Genomic DNA, 22,842 nt, shown 5'->3' on the forward strand with positions numbered 1-22,842 from the left:
GAAGCCATATGCTGTCAGCATTTAAGTGTGGGTACTGGGTTGCTATTGTTTTTGGTAAGATGTCGTGCTGCAGCCCCAAGATTGCGTCCCGATTTGCGATGTAGTTAGTGTTCTAGCTAAAAAGGGCATTAGTTTTGGAAGCTCTAGGAAAAGTAATGCTGGAGAAAATAGGGAACTTTACTTTTGGAACAAAAAGGGTCCCATTAACAGGAATGTGGGGAACTTGTTCCCCTACAGATGTTGTTGGACTACAACTCCAGATGTTGACTGGGGCTGGAGGGAGCTGCAGCCTGTCAACATCTGGAAGGCCAAAGGTATTCAGATGCCCCAAAGCCATGATCTGAAGGCACATCTTGCATGGTTTGCTCCTGGATGGAAGACTGTGCTGTCACCCCAGGTACACTGCCTTGTGTGTCCGTTATGCTGGCATTTCTAAGAGTACTCTGAAACATTTCTTTTTAAGCGTGCACTTTAAAATGTAAATTTTGAAGTGGCCTTAAGCAAATATCCATTGGCACGGGTATAAAGAAGCAGAAAGCAATATAGAATTGTATTGGTAATTTAAAAGGAGGAATCCTTACGTTGACGTAAATCACCATTGTTTCTTAAATGGGGGCGCTGGGAAAGGGGAAGCGCACAATTTTAAATAGCGTCACCTGCTGGGATCCTTAGGGCTGTCTTGAAAAAGAAACAGATGTATAATTGAAATGAGTTTGTATTATTTTTCTTCTTCCTGAAAGTGGCTTCCTGAATTCATGATTAAAAATTAAAAAAAAATAAACCTTTGTCATCAGTGGGTTCAGTGTCAGATAAGATGCTGTAAAATCAACAGGAGTGGTAATATTTTATTTTATTTTATTAAATGCTAGTAGTTGCATGATGATCGATCAGTGAATCCCATTTGCTGCATCAGTAACCAGCTTGTTGTTTTAAACAGGGGTGGGAAAGCGGTTTCTAGGCAGCGGCTGTTGGACTACATCTCCCATCAATCTCAGTCACCATGACCAAAGGTTAGGAATGATGGGAGTTGTAGTCTGGATGGTGCTGAGTTGCCTACCCCAGTGTTACATCATCCTCATTTATTAAATTTATATACCACCAATTAACAAGATAAAATAAAACACCTCTGTGCCTCGAGTTGACCCGTTCTGTCTCACTGGTTCCATATCTCTAATGGTCCATTAGTGCTCTCCATGTCACATGATCTTATCGGGTGATTATCACATGCCTTTTAACATTAAATACACCTGCCCGCTGCCTGCCCCAGAAATACATTGGTGGCTGGTTCTCACTGGAACTGGTAGGAATGAAGGCAGCAAGAGGTGGAGCCAGAGGCAGTGACAGGCAGAGCCACTCCCTGATTGGTCCTTAGGCTAGCAGGTGGGGGCTAACTGAGGGCACACTGGTGTGGCGGGGGCAGTGCTCCATTTACCCTGATGGACCACTGCCCCTATGCCTCCCCTGTTTCTCTCTCTCTTACACACACACACGTACCTCCCTCCTTCTCTCAAACACTGCAGTTTTCATCCCAGGCTGCAAAGAGGACAAGCACATCCCTCATCTCTGTAAGGCATAAACCAGCTCCTAGTAACATGCATTTAAATAGAGGTACAGTTCAAATTAAAATCCACATAAATCAGGCATCCCCAAACTTGGCCCTCCAGCTGTTTTGGGACTACAATTCCCATCATCCCTGACCACTAGTCCTGTTAGCTAGGGATGGTGGGAGTTGTAGTCCCAAAACAGCTGGAGGGCCGAGTTTGGGGATGCCTGACATAAATAGTCTGAGGTGGTCTAAATCGGCTTATGCACGCATAAAGGTTGTACATACATTAATTGAACGTTCATGTAACATGTACTTGGATTCCTTGTATTTACTTTTATAAAATTATTACGAGCGAAAGAATGATTCAGAACTTGAGGAAACTTTCTGGATTAGACCAAAGGCCCACTTAGTCCAACACTCTGCTCTCATAGTGGCCAGCCAGAAGCTGACGGGGAGCCCCCAAAAGCACTTTTCTCACTTGTAATTCCCAGCATACTGACAGTGAGGGCAGCCTTGTTCCAAATAACAATTTTAAGTATGTATTCGATCTCCCAGTTTCCTTTAATTGCATTCTGTTTTGCCCCTACTTTATTGTTAGTGTTTCATTTTGTTTTTCTTTGCAATGCTATTTTTAGGGAAAGACGTCCAGGTAGGACTCAGCTTAGCCAGTAGAGCGTGAGACTCTTAATCTCAAGGTCGTGGGTTCAAGCCCCACGCTGGGCAAGATATTCCTGCATTGCAGGCGGTTGGACTACATGGAAAATACTTAGCTTAATGGAGCAGTGGTCAAACTCTTCATGTTCCTGCTCACAATTTGGGCAAACACCGTCTTTTTCTGGTCCCCAACGGCAGGTATTAGAGCAAGAATGGCAAACGTGTGACCCTCCAGATGGGGTTGGACTACAGCTCTCATCAACCCAACATGGCCATTAGTCATGTTGGCTGGGGCTGGTGGATTGGGAACATCTGGTGGGCCGCAGGTTCACCCACCACCCCTGTATTAAGGGAACATTGAGATCTGACATGTTAAATCTCTGATGTCTTACAGCTGCTTTTCTGTTAGCATCTAGCATAATGCTCTGGCGCACTGCTCCCAGAGCTGCATTTTCTTATTAGGTTAAGAGTTGCCAAAATCCAAGCGCGCTGATAACATGTCCTATCAGCATATTAACAGCTTGATTACATTCCTCAGTAAAAAACTTAAAGATAATTATCAGTGGTGCGGTTGCGAGCAAATGTCATTCTTTATCTGGGAATGTCGGCACGAAGGAGTGTTCCAGAATTCTAGAACAATAGTTTGGGAATCCATATGCAGAGGTGGCACCGGAGCCAATTCTGTGCATTAAAAAAGAGCGCTCTATTGTTTTCGATGGGGAGACACAACCCCTTTGGAGTTAGTCATTTCCCTTGCGTTGGTTGTCATAGTTCATTACACATATTTCAACATGCTGTTTGAGATTGAAACTGTCAATTTTTGAGACTCCGGATCCCTCTCATCCCAACCTGCAACTCTTGACCCCAATGTTAATTTGTTTTTATCGTACATTTATGTCTCCTCTCTTATTTTCTTCTAAGAGGGAGGCAGCAGTGCCATTGGATGACTTGAAGGCGGGTCATGTCCCACCCATTGAAGATGGATGGGTTTTAAGAGATTGGAGTGTTTTGTTCTTCTGCAGGAAGATGCTAGATATTTTCTCTCTCTCTCTCTCTCTCTCTCTCTGTTATGACTGTGATGTAGACTGATTCCATGGTTACAGAGCAGCGATACACAAGTAGAGTGCTAAAGAATCACGATAGCAACTGTTGTGCTAACATGGCATGCATGCACAAAGCAGTTTTCCATTTAGATTGTGGAATATTTGCTAATTCTCCAAACAGTCCAATCCTTTATTGACTTACATGGGCTACATCTGAATCTCAGGAGATGGCCAATGGGAGACCTTATTTTATACAATTGCTGCCATGTATCTAATGGTTTAATGGTGGGATGAGGTCAAGGAATGCTTCAGTGTGGTGGGCGAGGGGGGGGGGACTGCATACTTACAGCAATGGCCATTTTTGAAAGCAGCAGTTAGAAATATAGCTATTTGTGGCAATAGTGCATCTTTGGCAACAGGTTTTGAGACTGGTATGATTTTTCTAGAGTGTTGAACACTGGCTTTTAAAGGTTTGATGCTCAGGGAACATCATGAACTACAGAATGGAAAAGCTCATGCCTGTTGTTGTTGTTTGGTCGTTTAGTCGTGTCCGACTCTTTGTGACCCCCCTGGACCAGAGCACGCCAGGCACTCCTGTCTTCCACTGCCTCCCGCAGTTTGGTCAGACTCATGCTGGTAGCTTCGAGAACACTGTCCAACCATCTCGTCCTCTGTTGCCCCCTTCTTCCTGTGCCCTCAATCTTTCCCAACCAACATCAGGGTCTTTTCTAGGGAGTCTTCTATTCTCATGAGGTGGCCAAAGTATTGGAGCCTCAGCTTCAGGATCTGTCCTTCCAGTGAGCACTCAGGGCTGATTTCCTTCAGAATGGAGAGGTTTGATCTTCTTGCAGTCCACGGGACTCTCCAGAGTCTCCTCCAGCACCAGAATTCAAAAGCATCAATTCTTCGGCGATCAGCCTTGTTTATGATCCAGCTCTCACTTCCATACATCACTACTGGGAAAACCATGGCTTTAACTATACGGACCTTTGTTGGCAAGGTGATGTCTCTGCTTTTTAAGATGCTGTCTAGGTTTGCCATCGCCTTTCTCCCAAGGAGCAGGCGTCTTTTAATTTCGTGACTGCTGTCACCATCTGCCGTGATCATGGAGCCCAAGAAAGTAAAATCTCTCACTGCCTCCATTTCTTCCCCTTCTATTTGCCAGGAGGTGATGGGCCCAGTGGCCATGATCTTCGTTTTTTTGATGTTGAGCTTCAGACCATAAGCTCATGCCTAGAATAGGGCAAAGATTCCTTGATGCTTGCAGGCTGCAAGTTCTAATAACTGGCTGGCAAACATTGCAAAAACCAACTGCAGGGCTATATAGGCAGCCAAGTTATGCTCAGAGTAGATCCACTGAAATCCATGGACCTACATTTGTCACATCCATTAATTTCAACGGGCTTACTTTGAATAGGACAAAGGTTGGATACAGCCCAAAAGGCTGTAACCCAGTGCACATGCATCTCAAATACCACTGACTTCTTAAGAGCGTTCTCTGAGAAGATCAACCATTGCAGCCATAGTGAAGAAAAATGAATGGCATTGCTAATAGGCCAGCTTGGATGAAGTGCTATGGCATGACAGTGACAAATGTGTGCTTTGTAGGAAGGGCTTTGATTGGCACTGGTCAACTTTTATGCTTAGAATTCTCTGCCAGAGCATCTTTCCACTGTTACCTCCCAGCTCTGTTATAATCCTCCTCAAATTCAAATTCATCCTTTTAGTTCAATGTCCCAGTCCTCTATTTATAATATTAGTACGTTGTTACAGGCTCTTCCCCTTTTTGTTGTATTCTCCCTTCTTTGATGAACTTTAGATTGTAAACTCCTAAAGGTGGATTTTATATATATATATATATATATATATATATATATATATATATATATATATGTAGGTTTTGGTGTCTTCGGGTGTCTTCCCGTGTAAGAGTTGGGGTGTCTAGGCGACGTTTCGACGAGGTCTCACTCGTCATCTTCCAGCCTGAAGATGACGAGTGAGACCTCGTCGAAACGTCGCCTAGACACCCCAACTCTTACACGGGAAGACACCCGAAGACACCAAAACCTGCATTCCTGTACCCGTGAAAATCTACGAAAGCAAATATATATATATATATATATACACATACACACACACACACACACACACACACACACACACACCACCCTACAAAGCACCTTGTTGAATTGATGGTTCTACATAAATAATAAATCCAAGCTTCTGACCTTAGCACATCAGGCTCAAAGCTAACATGCAGCCTGTTTTGTCACAATTAGGAGGCTGGGTGTAGACTTATCTGGGAGTGTACAACTGATGCTCTGATAATTTTGCTTTGAAGTGAGTTTGTGTAATAGGGAGGAGAACATTCCGGGCCTGGAAATGAGGACTCTAGGTTCATATGTCTGTAAGCTACCTGGCTGCAATCACGTGTGCTTTTAATAAGGCTGTGAAAAGCTACTCGCCATTGTGACTACCTTCAGAATCAGAGGCGCTGAAGAACAATTTCCGGGGGAACAACATTAGGCAAGAACAGCTGGCTTCCCATAGGTATCCAGTTGGCCATTGTAGGAAACAGGATTCTAGCCTAGAAAGGCCTTGATCTGATCTAGAAGGGTTCGTCTTATGACCTTAAGCCCCACTGATTTTCCTCTTTACTTTGTTCCACATCTGTAAAATGGGAATATTATTGTGGTGGTTTTTTTAAGAAAAATGCTATCTTTCTGCCTCAAGGAATAATAACCATAACACTGTTGTGAGGATATATTCCCCCCGAAACTATGCATAGGATTAATTGTTAATTGTGCCTTTTGAAAACAGGACCTGAAGCATTTTTTAAAATGCAGATAGTTCTGTCCTGCTCTTACAAGAGGTTCCTGCCAGCCTCCCAATCAAGGGTTTGATCAGGTTTATGCCTGCTTCACTTCAGCAAAACTCCAGGCTCAGAAACTCCCAGGCCGGAGCAGTGGGTTAAATTCAACACAGGAGTTTATTTAAGCCAAAAATTCAACCCCGGAACATGCTTTGAAAGCGAAGTGTTAAGCTTGGAGTACGTAAAGTAAAAATATAATAATACCTTTATATATAGAATAATATATAGTAATATATAGAATCTATAATCGCATCTGAGCATGCATAGAAGTTTGTTTCCTTCACACCTAAGTCACCATGGGCCAATTCCAGCATTCGAAATTTCCCGGGCGCGAGGCACATTTAGCTACCGGCGAGGGTCCAGTTGCGACAACGTGGAGATTTCTGGGTGCCAGGTTTGCGACGGACATCTCCATCGAGCGAGCTGACTCGTGTGGAGCGAAAGACACACATCTTGTGCGGCTGTACCGCCGCATGAATCACGAGGCATCTTAGTCCTCCATCGTCACATCGAGGAAAGTAAGTGCAGGGCTGAATACAGAGAGCAAGCTACAGTCAAGCCATTAGGTTGAGATCATAGAGTCATAAGATAAAGGTAAAGGGACCCCTGACCATTAGGTCCAGTCGCAGACGACTCTGGGCTTGTGGCGCTCATCTCACTTTATTGGCCGAGGGAGCTGGCGTACAGCTTCCGGGTCATGTGGCCAGCATGACGAAGCCGCAGTGCACGGAAACGCCATTTACCTTCCTGCCGGAGCGGTACCTACTTATCTACTTGCACTTTGACGTGCTTTCAAACTGCTAGGTTGGCAGGAGGCCAATTCTGGATCCATATGTCCTTCCACAGTGGGGACATAGGTTTCCGGGCAGGAGTTGATCACAGTGTGGATTTGCCAAGCGTGCCTTCCTCTTAGCACGTTTCTTCCTTGCGTCCTGAGTTCGAGTGTCTTCAAAGCCCGTGACACCTTTGGTAAAGGCTTTTCTCCAACTAGAGCGCTCACAGGCAGGTGTTTCCCAACTGTTAGTGTTTATACTACATTTTTAAAGATTTGCCTGGAGAGAGTCTTTAAACCTCTTTAGTTGACCACCAGCATTATGCTTTCCATTGCAGTGCATTGACCAAACTGTAGTTTAGTGGAAGGGAGCACATGCCATGCATGTGGAAGGACCTACAGAGGAAGCCCTGGGGTCTCCATGGAAAAGGGTCAGGCAGGAGGTGATGGGAAAGCCCTCTCCTCCAGGACCCTGGAGAGCTGCTGTCACTCAGATTAGACAGTTCTGTTCTAGCTGAGGAAATATCCTTGCCTGGTATTAGGCAGATAGATGTCTACCAAACAGTCCAAATTGGGTTGTTTTCCCTCCCCTGCCTTGAGTTTGTTCCTTTTTTTGTACTTCTGCAAAGCTTGGGATTCCCCCCCCCCCAGGACATACCTCTCTTTTTTGTGCTATTGCTATTTTTCCTGGGTTTTTTTAAAAATATATAGTTTATTGAATCTTTAAAAACAACACCTCACATTGATGAACACATTACATAGGGAGAGGTGGTAGACAAGAGCGGGAAAAAATAAAGATAAATGGAATCTTCTTACTGAAGAATAAATATAACATAAATGTTGATGAATATGACAGTTTCTCTATGTGGTAAAATATTAATACATACACACATTATAAATACTTACATTATACATTTATGTGTGCGTATATATTAATATTTTACCACGTAGAAAAACTGTTACATTCATCAACATTTATAGCATACTTCATGAATGCAGTGAGAAGATTCCATTTCTCCTCCTCCTCCTCCTCCTCCTCCTCCTTCTCTTCTTCTTCTTCTTCTTCTTCTTCTTCTTCTTTCATTCCTGCCTACTGTCTCCCCCTCTAATCAATTCTTCAGGTTTCTACCTTCCAAATTTTTGGTAGCTCATCCTTTACATTTAGTGTGTGAATGGTGTCCCTTTGGCTACGCAAACGAGGCACTCACAGCCGGACAACGGGAAAGAGAGGGCTTGATCCTGAGTCTTATCAGCTTAAACATGATGGTTGTGAAGGATCACTGCAATAACATCTCTGAGTTCTTTTGAGCATTAACGCCTCCCACAATCTACATTATCATCATCATCATCCGAACATACATTATCCAGATTGCTTCATTACCTAAATTATTTAGCCCTTGTGTTGGAGTTTGTGGGATTTTTTCTCCTGAACAGGGGGTACAGAAAAGTGAGGGCAGGCCAGGTTCCTCACCACAGCCATTCAGGGCCAAATTAGTGTGTCAGACTAGGACCTGGAAGATCAGGGTTCAAATCCCCACTCGGCTAGGAAGCTTAACGAGTGACTGACAGAGGAGTCGCCACCTCCTTTGGCTTGCTTGCTTTATTTATTTATTGCATTTGTTTATTTATTGCAATTGTACCCTACCTTTCCTCCAAAGGGCTCAAGGGAAGGCATTGTTCGTCTCCTTCCCATTTTTATCCTCCCCAACAACCCTGTGAGGCAGGTTAGGCTAAGAGAGAGAAAGTGACTGGCCCAAGGTCACCCAGGGACCTTCATGGCCGAGTGGGGATTTGAACCCTTGACCCCCAGGTCCTAGCACTACGCCGTAGGTACGCCTAGCCACCAAGGCCACCTGCGCCTCAGGTTGTGTGGGAAAGGGGGGGTTCACCCACAGCTGTCCCTTCTGTTTTCTTCCATCTGACTACAGTGGATGCTTGGGTTGTGAACGTGATCCGTGTGGGATGCACGTCCGCAACCCGCAACAGCGCATCTGCGCACGCTCGGGTTGCAATTCGGCGCTTCTGCGCATGCGCGACCGCCAAAACCCAGAAGTAACCCGTTCTGGTACTTCTGGGTTTCAGCAGTCCGCAACCCGAAGAAATGCAACCTGAAGCGTTTGTAACCCGAGGTATGACTGTGCTTTAACAGCAGGGTTGGGGGATGCTCCGGGGGTTGGCGATGTATGCCACCCTCCCGCCAATTGGTGGCACAGGCCTTGTCAAGTGCCCACCTCAGCCCTGCTGCAGCTTGTTCTGAAGCAGTCGCCGAAAAATGGCTGCACTGTGGTCCTCCTTATAGGGGAGGAAAAGGAAGCTCCTCCATTGCAAACGATCACATTGCTTGAATTAAAGTGAGATATCGCAGGTTTTAGTCGCACATTCCTCGGGTTTCTGTGAAAGAATGCAATAAAGCTGCACTTAAGCTTTATATGCTGGCCTGAATTTAAGAACCTCTGTCTAAACAAGGGGCCTTCCAAACTCAGAATTTTTATTTTCTTTTTGGTTTGTGTGTATGACGGTGGCGGTGGGGAAGTTAGCAAGGATTTGTTTGACTGTCATGTGATTGCAACCCCCCTTCCATTTCTTCCACGCCACAGTCTTGCCAGCTCCAAAGACATGTCAGCGAGATGCTCTCCTTTCAAACTGTCCTGTTTTCCACTGCCTGATTTGTTTCGTGATAAATGAGAGTATAAGGGACGCGGGTGGCGCTGTGGGTTAAACCACAGAGCCTAGGACTTGCCGATCAGAAGGTCGGCGGTTCGAATCCCCGCGACGGGGTGAGCTCCCGTTGCTCGGCCCCTGCTCCTGCCAACCTAGCAGTTCGAAAGCACATCAAAGTGCAAGTAGATAAATAGGTACCGCTCCGGCGGGAAGGTAAACGGCGTTTCCGTGCGCTGCTCTGGTTCTCCAGAAGTGGCTTAGTCATGCTGGCCACATGACCCGGAAGCTGTACGCCGGCTCCCTTGGCCAATAAAGCGAGATGAGCGCCGCAACCCCAGAGTCGGTCACGACTGGACCTGATGGTCAGGGGTCCCTTTACCTTTTTAAATGAGAGTATTGCTTAATCGCATTTCACTGCAGTGGAGATGTCTGTTGGCACTTTACCTCAGTGCGGAGGCGACAGGGGTCTCCTTGATTCGCTGTTGTATCTGAAGCGGGATATTGCAGCTCTTGTCTTTCCCCAACTGAGGACGCTCCCCAACCCTGGTCCAAACAGAACTCTGTTCCTCCCTAAGAACTTTCCTTTAAGTTGCTGCGTCTTGCTTCCCTTTCCGTATTGGCACATTCGAAAAGACGCAGGTTGTTGCGGAGGATGTGAAGGAAGAACCTTTGGGGAAGCAGGTTGTGGTTATCCAGGGTGCAAATTGCTGAAATGTCCGGATGTATGGCAGCCTATGTCAGAAATGTAGATTTTGGTGTGTTTCCTTAAAAATAGGTCAACAACTTTGCCCCCCAAAAAGCTCAACTTTTGTTTTTGGATTTTCACTTTTTGAAATATGGCAACCCTAAGTTATCAACGGCTGTGCACTTTCTCTCGTTCTGCGCCAGGGTAGCCATCTTGATTGAAACAAGAACAGACTGAGGCAAGCTGTGTTTTTTCCAGGTTGAAGTGGTTTGATGCTCCTCCATTCTGTCAGGATTTCAGTCAGAACCAGGAATCTGAACTCTGTTAATCCTGGTGTGCTAAGTGACTTGACCCATAGCTCTCCATCTCCTGGCATTTTGTCATTTTATGTGGCTGGGGCAACCAAGCCAGATGGGTGGGGTATAATAAATAAAATTACTATTCGTAGTAGTATTAGTATTGTGCTCTGACTCTAGAGGCAGAACAACATTATTTGTTGGCTTTATATAAATCTGTGGCCATCCAGATGCCAGTGGAGGTCAACATCCACAGCCAGCATGGTCTGTAGTCCATCTGTACCCTTATTTAATAATAATAATAATAATATCTTTATTGTCATTGCCTCCTCTCGGGGACAACGAAATTACTTGACTGCTCCATAAAAACACTAATTAAACAATACAGTATAGTATAGCAAGGAAGATTAGATGACTTTCAAAGTCCAGGCTTCCCATTCAGGGCCGAGATCGCTCTGGAGAAGAAGCTGTTCTTAAGACGGCTCGTTCTTGTCTTCATCGTCCTGTATCTCCGTCCCGACGGCAAGAGCTCGAAGAGACAGTGACTAGGATGCGATGGATCTTTTACTATGTCCAGTGCCTTCCTATGGCACCTTGTGGCATAAATCTGCTCTAAGGTGGAGAGTGGGCAGCCAACAATGCTCTCTGCTGCCTTAACAACCCTGCACAACCCCATCCTGTCCTGGGTAGTGCAGCTTCCGTACCACACACATAAGCCATAAGTGAGCACGCTCTCAATGGCACAGTGATAGAAGGCAAGCAGCAGTTTCTGCGGAAGATGGTTTTTCCTTAGAATTCTCAAAAAGTACAGTCTCTGCTGCGCCTTCTTCACAAGCCGCCTTGTGTTGACACTCCAGGACAGATCCTCTTGTAATTCAATACCCAAAAATCTGAACGTTGCTACCCTCTCCACACAGACCCTATCAATCAAAAGTGGCTGGACATTGCTCTTCTGTCTCCTGAAGTCCACCACAAGCTCCTTTGTCTTCCTTGTATTTATGAGCAAGTTGTTAGCTCTGCACCACTCTGTCAGCCGCTCCACCTCATCTCTATAATCCGTTTCACCCTCCCTTTCAGAGATGAGCCCAATCACGGTTGTGTCATTTATGTAGTAAATAAATAAATAGGACCGAGAGCCATACTTTTTAGAATGGTTGGGAGCCTGGTGCCTTCCATGTGTTGTTGGACTACAACTCCCATCATGCCTCACCATTGCCCAGGCTGGCTGGGGCTGATAGCAGTTGAAGTCCAACAACGCATGGATGTCCCTAAGGTTCCTGTTCACACCCCATGAAAATCACAACACCAGTTAAAGCAAAAATGCCAGTTTTATTCTTAGGAAGGCAGCGCAGAAAGCAGTATAAGGAGCACTTAAACCTTCCATCTGGTGTCCCCCCCCCTCTAAATTGCCCCCCAAAGTAGCTTTCTCCACCCTCTGCAGGATTTAAGAATGCATTTTGCTCTTGGCGTGGCATTCTCGCCCTAGAGAGCTTTGCCAGTTTTGAGTTGTTTTTTAAGCTTTAGGAAGCTAGCAAAGGACTTCTTTATTGTGTTTTGGAGTTTATTTAGGGTGGGGCAATGTGGGTAATGGCTGAACTTTTTAGGAGTAAATCTTGTGCATGAGAAAGATCTTTCTGGTGTTTTTTAAAAAATAAAAGACATTTGTTTTTGTTAATCTTTGGCGTGATGCGCCTGTTGCCCCATGTGGCCAGGATGTTAGTTTTACAAGTAAAATAAATAGGGCTTGCTTTTGAGTAAGCCTGGTAAGGATCAGACAACAGCATTCCAAGGTCTGCTTTCAGACCTTGAAAAAGTTTTCTGGGAACCAAGGGTTGCCAACTGGCCAGAAAGCTAAAAGTTCTGGACTGTTTCTGTCCCTTTAAGAGAGGGCTGATTGGCATAAACAGCAGGTGAAGCCTTCGGAGGCATGGAGCTGAAGCCTTAGATCACCCAATTAAAACTGTTGTTAAAGAGACATCCACAAGATGGATAACTAAGGAGTTATCACATGCCCTAGTGTGCCCTAGTAAGAAATCAGGGCTGGGTGTGTATTGGAATCAACTGCAGAAAGGGAATTGTTTTGCAATTATTACTAGATACAACGGGCATCAGCCTTGTTGGCAGACCAACTCTGCAAACGTGACATCATCATCATCATCATCATCATCATCATTATTATTTCCCCAGCCACTCTGAGCGGCTTCCAACAAAATATTAAAATACAATAGTCCTTCAGATATTAAAAGCTTCCCTAAACAGGGCTGCCTTCAGATGTCTCCTAAAAGTCTGGTAGTTGTTTTTTCCTTTGACATCTGGTGGGAGCGTGTACCACAGGGCGGGTCCCACTACCGAGAAGGCCCTCTGCCTGGTTCCCTGTAACTTCGCAGTGAGGGAACTACCAGAAGGCCCTCGGTGCTGGACCTCAATGTCCGGGCAGAACGATGGGGGTGGAGACGCTCCTTCAGGATACTGGGCCGAGGCCATTTTAAAGGTCAGCACCAACACTGAATTGTGCTCGGAAACGTACCAGGAACCAATGTAGGCCTTTCAGGACCGGTATTATGTGGTTTCGGCGGCCGCTCCCAGTCACCAGTCTAGCTGCCGCATTCTGGATTAGTTGTAGTTTCACCTTCAAAGGTAGCCCCACATAGAGTGCATTGCAGTAGTCCATGCGGGAGATAACCAGAGCATGCACCACTCTGGCGAGACAGTCTGCGGTTGGCATGAAGGCTGGCAACATCAACCCTGCCGCATGGTGACCGCAGTGCCTGGCGACAGGCGGTCAGGTTGTGTATCCAGAGCAGTGACCAGAGGAGGAATGACTTCTGCGAAGAAAGAAAGCCAAGGTGCATCTGTAGCAGCACAACTGGACGCCTTCATCTGCCCCAGCTGCAACAAAACATGTCTCCCCTGCTTTGGTCTCTACTGCCACAGCAAGCGCTGCAACCTTCCAACATTTTATCTTTAACCCCAAAGGCTCACTGCTCCATTGTCTCCCGAGACAGATTGATGCCATCAAGATATAAATGAACAAATTAAATTGAGGGAGTCAGGTTTTCTTTGTGGGGGAGACTTGTGGGTTTCAAAAGCTCCCTCCCTTTGAGTTTGAGTACAGCTTGGACCACCTGGCCACATCACACTGGGGGAGACTGATCATAACACTAGTAAAATAGAATAGCAATTAACTTAAGCCATGAGTTATAATGGCTTTGTGGCCAAAATGGGGCTGCAGAGAAACAACCAGGCAGCATCAGTATCCTTGGGGAAATCCTTAGGTTTGTGGAAGTTGGAAAAAAAACATCGGGAGGGGGTTCCCCCAAATCCTCTGAAGATGACCGAGAGTGCTGAGTGTCTACTGCTGGGGAGGGGGAATGGAATGAAGTATCGCAGAACCATAGAAGCCATGGCAGGCTGGCGGGGTGAGCTGAAATATCCCACGCTGCAACGCTTTCTTTCCGATTCATAGAATCATAGAATCATAGAGTTGGAAGAGACCACAAGGGCCATCAAGTCCAACCCCCTGCCAAGCAGGAAACACCATCAGAGCACTCCTGACATATGGTTGTCAAGCCTCTGCTTAAAGACCTCCAAAGTAGGAGACTTCACCACACTCCTTGGCAGCAAATTCCACTGTCGAATAGCTCTTACTGTCAGGAAGTTCTTCCTAATGTTTAGGTGGAATCTTCTTTCTTGTAGTTTGGATCCATTGCTCCGTGTCCGCTTCTCTGGAGCAGCAGAAAACAACCTTTCTCCCTCCTCTATGTGACATCCTTTTATATATTTGAACATGGCTATCATATCACCCCTTAACCTCCTCTTCTCCAGGCTAAACATGCCCAGCTCCCTTAGCCGTTCCTCATAAGGCATCGTTTCCAGGCCTTTGACCATTTTGGTTGCCCTCCTCTGGACACGTTCCAGTTTGTCAGTCTCCACTTCTAAAGCGCTGCATTTTGCACCAGCGAGCTTCTTTACTCAAAACGAAACTCTTCGCTGAGAAAGGATATTCCTCCAGCAGAGGCTGGTATGGATAGAAGGAAGGAAAAGAACAGATAAACGAGATGCACACGCAGGGTACAGAACACATTCATTTGGGGACTCTGGCAGTAGCCCTTGCAAGGATCATGCTGTAGCCAACAAACTGCTGCTCTCTGTGTGCTGATTTAATTGTAAAGGTTGCCTCAGTGACTGCCCCTGCTTCTCAGCTTTTTCCTTGGCCTCCCCTTGCCTGCTGTGATAACTCACTGCAGCTGACAGAGCCAGGAGTTCTGCTGTAACCAGAGGACACGGAATTAAATCATAATCATTTTAGTGCAGGTCAGCCGCACGTTGACCTCTTCTTATGCTTCAACATGCTGTGTTCATAGCAGACTCGTGGAGCAGACGTCCTTTCCCTTCTAACGATACTGTTCTTCTTTCTTATTCATTGAGTTTTATCAGTGCAGCATGCATAAAATGTCCAGGGTGATGCATATGGAAGACTTTGCTTTTCCACTATAGTATTATTTTATTATTATTATTTATTAAATGTATAGACCACCCTTCATCCAAAGATCACACTGGGCAGTTTACTGTATTCAAAATGCAATTTAGGAGGCTGAGACCTACCCACATAGGTACCAAGGGCTGGCAGCCAGAGTGAGTCAAGGGAGCTCTCACCTAATCAGGTAAGGTTAAGGATAAGGAAAATAATTCAATTTGAAGCACTTTCTTAATCAGTAGGTGAACCGAAACACAGCTGTCCTTCGAACTTCACCATTATCCAAATTTTGCTATGCGGTTTGATAACCAGACATTGTTGAAAGTGCATATATTGGGGGAAAGCGTGCATAAACACAAATACATTGGTGAAAATGACACACGCAAATGCGCTTTGTGTGATTGTTATATGCCTGTAAGCTTTATAGAGAGGTCATTGTACAAAGCGGTTTAGAAATTATTTAAGCAAACCTTTGCCCAGGTATTTTGCCATGTAGCGCCAGCTGGCCTTGATGATAATATTTTTGGATTAATTATAGTAATTATATATTAAATTGCACCTATGTGTATAAATTAGCTGATGCAAAGTTGCGTCCTTTGACTCAAGGTGATTTCTTTTGATGAATTTCCTGTTTCCTTAGTGATATGTAAGCGGCCATCCTAAATTTAAGTCCTGCAGGCTTTCCCTGCAGAGAGAACTGAACCCTGATCAATGACAGGTCTAGCACACACAACACACACACACACACGGAAAACAAAATGGGGAGCCTTGATTCACCAAGCGCAGGGTCCAGGAAATAGAGAATGTTCCCTGGGAAATGATGGCAGTTGCATGTGAGATCAGTAGCTACGGTAGCTTTTCACGTCGTGCTCCAAGAAACTGAGAAGGGAGCTGGGTTTGCAGAACAGCGCTGAAGATAATAAGGGCTTTGGAATCTAGGCCATGTGGGAAAAGGCTGGGAAGACCAGGGCATCTTTAGCTTAGAGAAAAGAAGATTATGGGGGAAGTGTGATAGCCGTTTTCAAACGTGCAAAAGGGCTGATTTAAAGAAGAGAGGACCTGTGGTCAGCAGAGCTACATTTGGGGGTGCCTGTTGTTTACCAGCAGAAAGCAGGCACTACTTTTAGGGTACACTGCAGAAAATATAGCAGTTCCTTGAGGTTGGATAGAGAACAGACCACTTCTACAGCACCTGGTGACTGGTACTTTTTGCCAATTTTGGGGTGTGCGTAGGGGAAATAAAACTTCTACGTACACATTTCCAACCATTTAGAAAATAACGTATTTGAACACATTTGATATGATTTGTTTGTCTCGTTCCGTTTATGATTCACTTCTCGGGAAACATCTTGAAGCGATTTAACAGTAAGAGCGTATATAAAACAATTTCGTATATGAAACCATTTGAATTTATAGCTTTCGTTTCTTAAAAGCATTGGATAATCAGTTTTATTCTCTTGATTGTCTTATAGCTTTACATTCATCATTTTGTTTCCTTTTTGCTTGAAGTAGGGTTGCCATATTCTCAAAAGTGAAAATCTGGACAAATGTTGCTGAACTATTTAAAATGACTTTTAAAATATTTTATACCCCCTTGCCATATGTCCAGGTTTTCCTGGACATTTTTCTGATTTGCAGAGAATCTGCCCAAATGCCATTTTCCACCTGAATTCTCAGGCCTGTCCAGGAAAACATCTCATTTTATTTTTTAAAAATACAGGATTAAAACACATAAACGTGAAGGGTCTTATTGCTATCCAGTCTCTGATAATAAAACACTCATACAGGATGAAGAAACCATACTGTTAGTTTGTCAAGACTCAAGCCTTGTTTAAATGAATTTGTGGGCATCAAAACTGACATGTTTTAAAATATTCTGGCAGTTACAGTCTCTTTAGAAAGGACATGTACTCTAGCCAAGTGAGTCCCCCCTTTTTCTAATTTAAGTCTGAGTAGCTTGTCACAAATCTTTCAAAATCCTTACTGCTTAATCCAAAGTTTGGATCGGAGACCAAACTTCTTCTTCTTCTAAGCAAGATTTGAAGTGTGAGAAGATCATTTGGCAAGTGCTACAATCTCTGGGAAGCTGGGTTGAATATTAGGAAGTAAAGCTGAAGACTTGAAATCTGTGGAATGCAGAAATATAATGTGTGCCTAACAAATGTGTAGAGAAGATAGGGTTGCTTAACCATGGTTTCCAGACCCTCTTTGAATCATGGTTTCATATACTGACTTGCCATGGTTTATGCATTCTCTGAAGTCTCTCAGGCTCACTCACCTCACAGAGTGTTTATTGTGAGGAAGAAAAGGGAAAAGGAGATTGTTAGCCACTTTGAGACTCCTTTGGGTAGTGATAAAGCAGGACATCAAATCCAAACTCTTCTTCTTCCTGGAGTCAGGAAAGGCACAGTTTGCCATTTCCTCCCTGAGCCAGTAAACCATGGTTTGCTTGTAGACTTGAAACCAAGTTTCTAGCTGGGGGTCCAGCAATGCCCATCCACAGAATGCCAAACCATGGTTTTACATTGCTTCTGACTCACTTCAACCCACTGCAATATCAGATTTTTTTCCCCACAGCAGAGATGGTTGGCCTTTCTCTTGGCAGCAGGGTTATCAAATTTTGCACTAAAATATTCCAGTACAGTGGTGCCCCGCAAGACGAATGCCTCGCTAGACGAAAAACGCGCTAGACGAAAGGGTTTTCCGTTTTTTGATGCGCTTCGCAAGACGAATTTCCCTATGGGCTTGCTTCGCAAGACGAAAACGTCTTGCAAGTCTTGTGATTTTTTCGCTCCCCCCCCCCTTTTCTAAGCCGCTAATAGCCTTTTAGCCGCTAAGCCGCTAAGCCTTTAATAGCCGCTAAACCGCTAATAGTGCTAATCCTCTAATCCGCTAATAGGGTTGCTTCGCAAGACGAAAAAACCGCTAGACGAAGAGACTCGCGGAACGGATTATTTTCGTCTTGCGAGGCACCACTGTACCTTGAACGGAGCATCTCTTGACATTTGCAGTGTCTTTTTTCTTTAAAGTGGACCAGATTTTTGTTTTTGTTTTGTTTTTGCAACATGCCTAATATGCCTCTTAAAAATATTCAGAATTGATGCATGGGAGGGGAAGGCAGTTTAACGTTACATTGCTTCTGGGATGTAGTGTTTTGATGTATTCCAGCCTTGTTTTCATTTCAAACAAACAAACAAACAAACAAACAAACAAACAAACAAACAAACAAGGAATACCTTATACATACATTGTTTTCCTTCTCACCTTATCACTAAAACACTGATTCCCCCGGCATTCCTCTCAGCATTCATCTCAGCCCAGCGCTGAGAAATTGTAAAACAGAAAAATTAATAAAAATTAGTACTGTATATGTAAAAAAGAAAACACCAGATACAATACATCACATAATTTTGGATTGCCCTCTTCTCGACTCCAATCACAGAGACCTCCTAGTGACTCCCTTACAGCTTAAAATATCGATTTATGAAGAGTCTGTAATCCAATATTTGTTGAGGGATGATACTCCCGAAACTTTAGGGGTACTTAGCCAAGATCTTTAAAGCTAAAGTTGCCTGCTTTTTTCAGCGGTGGCTATCTAGTCTTTTATATATTGTATGTGTTTGGATTATCAATGTATTTGGATAACTTTGTATGCTTTTTTATACATACATTTCAGAAAGATGCTCAAGGTGGCTTAGAACATGGGGGGGGGGGAAATACCTAAGTACAACAGAAGAAAAGTAGTCATAAACAATAAATTAAACGTTAAAAAAAATACAAAAACAAAACAAACACTTTCCACACAAATCACAACAGAATCTAAATTAAAGATACAGAAAACCAACAGCAAGACCCCCCCCCCATAACAACAAAACCCCAGCCCAATAGTTTGTTCAACAGCCTCAGCTTTTGTAGCTGGAGTCAGTCAAGGCCATGCCTTCTCAGGCCTGGTGGAAAACTAGGGGAAAATCAGGGGAATAAGAACAAAATGACTGGGTGAGTTTTCATCTTGATGTCCCTGCAACTGCCCAAAAGGAATGTTGGCAGTATCTGTTGTCCTTCATGGCATTCGGCAGCGGGTTGGGGCAGAGCCTTGAAGCCAGTCTCCGGACATCAGCACCACTGCAGCTTTCGTGGATGGATAAGGATCGAGTGGACAAGGCAGCAGCAAGGTCAAGGCTGCATGTATGCGCCACCGGGGCCAAGCCACCACTCCTGGTGGCTCACCTTGGCAGGTTGCAGCGATGCCGGCGGCAGGAGGCTGTCTCCACCCTACTGCACCACCAGCTAGTGCTGGAATTTGCACTGTACATCACTGGATTTTGTACATGATCCATTGTTGCATTTCTATAGTCGTTGCCCTGGCTTTTGACACTTGAGAGAGATGTTTTTTGGACCTGTTTTATTTCAGTTAATTGTAAGTTGTTTTAAACTGTTTTTCACATGGTGTTTTAATTGTTGTAACTGTTCCAGGACCTTAGGGCAAATAATAATAATAATAATAATAATAATAATAATAATAATAATAATAATAATAATAATAATTGTCATTGTTGTTGTTGTTGTTATTCGTTAATAAATTAACAGAGATAGCTTTCTTAGTTGCCTTTTTGCCTCTCAGTGATGCTTTCTGAAAGATGGAGGTTCTGCTCTCTGGGCTGCCTAGGGCTAAGGGGGCCCTTCTATAAAAAGGGGCCTGGTTTGGGGTGAGTTCTGGATCTGTTTTATGTGCATTGTAGGTACTGTCCGGGTTGATTTAGCTCATCAAGTAGGCAATGAAGGAGGCAGGCCTGAGCAATAGCCACTGGAATCTTGTTTATGTAGAAACCCACTTAACACATTGTACAGATGACATGAATAGACTACTGTTTGCAGAATTACAGCCACAAAACTGTTTGAAAGTCGTTCCAATTAATTTGTCTGGCTCAAAACAGATTGGACCAGCCCAGTGTTCCTGCAACTTCCTGCTTGACAGCCGTGTCTCTCTACTTAATAAGCTGCAGCAATGCTTATAGGGAATAAATTCTCCCTGGCGTTGCCCAATTGGAACTGGTCAGGCGAGTTTTATGGCCGCGTGGTTGACGGGTGTTTAGAGTAGTTCTGCCCATGACCTGCTCTGCTCTGTCGATTGCCTTTTCTGCAGCCCCATGTGCTTATTCTCCCCATCTCAATCTGTTTCTGAAATGCAGGGAGCGTGCCTTCAAGTTACCATCCCAAACTTGCAATATGTTTTTTTTTTCCTTTTTCTGACAATCCCTGTTGTTGTGTACAGCATCTCCTCGAAAATATCTTTGCTGTGGATCAATAGATTTATTTTTGCTTAGCAGGCATTTGAGGTGGGTTGCATATGAGTGCGATAACTTCCTCCATCTGCTACGGTAGAATTAGCTCGCCTCTAACCAAGACAGACGTGTAATCACACCCTCTCTTAACCTGCCAAAAGCCTCTGATGCAAAATATTGCCTTCCCCTGGGGTGCAAATGTTCTTGCAGAATTTAAAAACCAGGTGGTTTTTTTTAGAAGTGGGCATGGAGTCCCAAATGTACTAGTGAAAGAACAGAATCTGTTCTCTCTGGTGATTTGGATTTATTTACTCCCCATCCTTAACTTTCTAGGCAATGCTTAATTGAGAGGGTTCAAGCCAGTCTAGATCTTGGGCCCTCAAAGTCTGAGGGGCCATATGGCAAGTTGTTCTCCTGTATCTGGTGGGCCCCTGGCCATGGGCTTGCGTGATGCAGGTGCAGCAGGTGGCCATTTTGATCTCCCACAATGCTTCAGACAGCACTACAATGTTGGAGACACTGTGAGAAATTTAAAATGGCGGCTTGCCAGCCCAGGCCAGATATCAGTGCTGGTGTATCCAACTGGGGCAGAAAGCTGCAGAAACTCGCAGACTTTAAAACAGTCCCTTTCCCCAGTTATTGACTTCTACCATGTAATGTCTTAACTAGTGGTGAACTGCATTCACGGCTGCCGCTGCTCCTTACTGATTTACATTCTCTCAGTTTGAGTGCTGATATTGGAAGACGTTCCAAAGCTTGGTCCTGCGCAACTATGACTTGAATGATGTCCCACTTCCCTGAGAAGGCTATGAAGGGAAAGAAAAGTATTTTGTGGAAGCAGTAAGTAAGGCGGGGCGATAGATATATAGATATACCATCCAAAACCAGTTTGAAGTCCATATCGTGGTGTCGGTTTCATAATTTCCGACCTGGAAATATATCGCGAATCAAAATGTGTGTGTGTGTGTGTGTGTGTGCGTGCGTGTGCTATGCAAAAATCACAATAAGGAGAAGAGTTTGGATTTGATATCCCGCTTTATCACTACCCTAAGGAGTCTCAAAGCGGCTAACATTCTCCTTTTCCCTTCCTTCCCCACAACAAACACTCTGTGAGGTGAGTGGGGCTGAGAGACTTCAGAGAAGTGTGACTAGCCCAAGGTCACCCAGCAGCTGCATGTGGAGGAGCGGAGACGCGAACCCGGTTCTTAACCACTACACCACACTGGTGGGGAAAATCGCGAAGCCAGCCAACGCTTCTCTCAATTCCTGTAACCGTTGTTAACTCTGTTAACTTTGACAGTTCAGCTCTGCCCAGCCTCAGGCAGGGGGGCAGCGAATCACAAGATCAGGCACCGGCAACAACCATGATGGAGGAAAAATTGTGAAGCTAGCCAGGGCCTCTACATAGCTCTACCCTTATTTCAGACATTGTGATATACAGTGGTACCTCGGGTTGCAGACACTTCAGGTTACGGACACTTCAGGTTACAGACTCCGCTAACCCAGACATAGTACCTCGGGTTAAGAACTTTGCTTCAGGATGAGAACAGAAATCGTGCTCCGGCGGCAGCAGGAGGCCCCATTAGCTAAAGTGGTGCTTCAGGTTAAGAACAGTTTCAGGTTAAGAACGGACCTCCAGAACGAATTAAGTTCTTAACCCGATGCACCACTCTATCGGCATATCGTGACGTTGAAAACTAGGTATCGCCCAGCCCTAGCGGGGAAGTGAGGAGAGAAAAAGAAGGTGGGGGTGAGAAAAGGCAAAGGGGAACAACAGGGACCGTGAGAGGGGTCAGCAAGGTTTACCTCGCCTGGGTCAGTTCACTCCCGCAGAGATCGCTCCGTGGGCCTGATCGTGTCTGTACAGACGCAATTTCTGGTGTCTGCATCTCTGCAGATGCGATTTCCGGCACCACGGAAGTGAGTCCCCACTCCACGCTGCACCAGTTTAGCGCAGCGCACGGAGACTCGCTGAGCGGGTGGCTCAGTTCGGGGGCGGCTCATGGGTCATTTAAATGACTCCTGTGGGCTGCTTGTGGCCCATGGGCTGCAGGTTGCCAACCCCGGGACTGATACTGAGAAAATTATGAGAAAAAGAGAAAAGAGGGTTGAAAGGATGAAGAATAAGAACGGAAACCCACAATGAGTGGGGAGGCAAATCACAAGAGTAGCAGGTAAGAGGGGGAGGTGAATAGACCCAGCAACATGCGTGAGAGACTTTCTGTCCTCTTGAGAGGCCCAGGTGCCAATCACATGGCCCAATATTTGTGTTACCAGGGATGATGGGATGCCCGGGTTTCTGTGTCCTCCTTTTTCAATTACTCAGCAGTGTACATAAGCTTTGGCAGTGGACACACATAAACCACGCAAGCGTGAAGTAATCAAGACAACAAATACACCAAAATAAAGAAAGCGCTGTTTTAAAATAATCACTGGTTGTCTAGATACAGATCGTCCGCTCACGGTCTGCTACTAGTGATGTGCTTCTTAGAAACATTGCTTTGACTATGCTATCTTAAAAGGAGCTTCTCTTGCTTGCCTGTTTGTGGTAAAA

General features: G+C 44.9%; 1 protein-coding gene and 1 long non-coding RNA gene across 2 annotated transcripts in view; one reads left to right on the top strand and one right to left on the bottom strand.

The window, feature by feature from the left end:
* PRKCE (protein kinase C epsilon) overlaps positions 1-22,842 on the top strand; it is a 311,931-nt gene that overhangs the window by 4,790 nt on the left and 284,299 nt on the right. The gene's annotated exons all lie outside the window — the stretch shown is intronic.
* On the bottom strand, positions 11,638-21,962 carry LOC310702910. Its single transcript, XR_014523780.1, has 3 exons — positions 18,271-21,962; positions 16,991-17,132; positions 11,638-13,354 (listed from the first exon to the last, which is right to left on the bottom strand). It is a non-coding gene; the product is annotated as an uncharacterized lncRNA (long non-coding RNA).

This window comes from Podarcis liolepis, assembly GCF_965112155.1.
Source record: "Podarcis liolepis genome assembly, chromosome: 3".
NCBI lineage: Eukaryota > Metazoa > Chordata > Lepidosauria > Squamata > Lacertidae > Podarcis > Podarcis liolepis.